The sequence below is a fragment of the Rutidosis leptorrhynchoides genome, chromosome 1 (assembly GCF_046630445.1).
Source record: "Rutidosis leptorrhynchoides isolate AG116_Rl617_1_P2 chromosome 1, CSIRO_AGI_Rlap_v1, whole genome shotgun sequence".
NCBI lineage: Eukaryota > Viridiplantae > Streptophyta > Magnoliopsida > Asterales > Asteraceae > Rutidosis > Rutidosis leptorrhynchoides.
In genome coordinates this window covers 87,891,578-87,893,022 of record NC_092333.1, presented here as the reverse complement: position 1 = coordinate 87,893,022, position 1,445 = coordinate 87,891,578, and the positions used below count along the sequence as shown (strand labels likewise).

The following is a 1,445-nucleotide window of genomic DNA, read 5'->3' as shown; positions in this document are numbered from 1 at the left end:
TTTCATACAACAATTCATATACCACGTTTTGCACATCAAGTTTTTGGCACCGCTGCCGGGGACAGTTTTGTGTCAAAATAGAATTATTAACTAATTTGTGATTAAGTAGTTTGTTAATTCTTTTTAAATTATTAATAGCCTTTGATTTTTAGACTTATAGAATCGGTGCGTTTAATAGTTTTGTTAGTTGTGCGATTGACAGATTTTAGTTGCATATGCCACATACCCAAGTTCAGATTCTCCATTACTTACACCGCTTACAGAACCTAATAGAAAGCTTGGAAGAATTCCAAAAGAAGTACTTGAACTTTTTGAATCTTCATCAAAGCAAGAAACTTTTGATTCAAAATCAAGTACAACCAAGCTAGGATATTCTGAATTTAGTGAACCCGTTCATCCTCCGAATTTTGAAATGGAAGGAGAGGCAAGACCGGTGGTACCAAGACAATCAATGGCGGCAAAGATAAAGCTAACCCGAACTGGACAAGGAATGCAATTACTCAGACACCTGGTGAGGTAAAATTTGAAATAAAAGGACCTATTCTCCAAATGATTAACAATAGAAGTCAATTTGGTGGTGGTCCGAATGAAGATGCAAACGAACATATTCGTCTTTTTCAAGAGATATGTCTTCTATTCAAACTTCAACCGGACACTGATCAAGCCATATTTTTAAAACTTTTCCCATGGACACTCCACGGGGAAGCACGAAGTTGGTTAGATTCATTGACCGAGGCTACGATAGAAACTTGGGATGGTATGTTGGAAAAATTTCTTAAGAAATATTTTCCAGCTTCTAAGCCCTCGAGACTCCAACAAGAAATTACCCAATTCTGTCAAAAGCCGATGGAAACCTTGTATGAAGCATGGAATCGATTTTCAAAAATGCTAAGAGGTTGTCCAAACCATGGTTTGGATACCTTCCAAAAAGTCCAATTCTTTTACAAGGGTTGTGATGTTGCAACCCAGATTTCTATTGATCAAGCGGCTGGAGGTTCACTCATGGACAAAACCGAGAAAGAAGCTTATGAGATAATCGAGAAGCAAGCCAATTATTCTCATGAATGGCATCAAGAAAGACCAATTACTCATCATGCCCAAGTCCAAAGCGCCGGTGCTTATGACGACCTTAGTTCCCTAAGTGTGAAAATAGATGTTGTTGCTCGAAATATGGACAAGATCACCAAGGAAATTCATAGTATGAAGGTGGGTTGTGAATACTGTGGTGGTCTCCATTTAGGAAAAGATTGTGATGCCGGTTTAACAATGGCTCGGAAAGAAGAAGTGGCTTTCATAAGCCAAAGAAATAATAATCAATTTCAAGGAAGAGCCCAGTTTAACCGAAATTTCAACAACCCATACAACCCTCAAGGTTAAAATTCCAATTACCAACAAGGGTCAAGTAGTGGGTTCCAACAACAAACTCCGAGTTTTTATCAAAAACC

At 38.1% G+C, this 1,445-nt stretch overlaps 1 non-coding gene across 1 annotated transcript; it reads right to left on the bottom strand.

Annotated features, from left to right (window-relative positions):
* Positions 1-807: 807 nt before the first annotated feature.
* LOC139887129 (small nucleolar RNA R71) lies at positions 808-914 on the bottom strand. The gene has a single exon (XR_011772973.1). It is a non-coding gene; the product is annotated as a small nucleolar RNA R71 (small nucleolar RNA).
* Between the last annotated feature and the right edge of the window lie 531 nt (positions 915-1,445).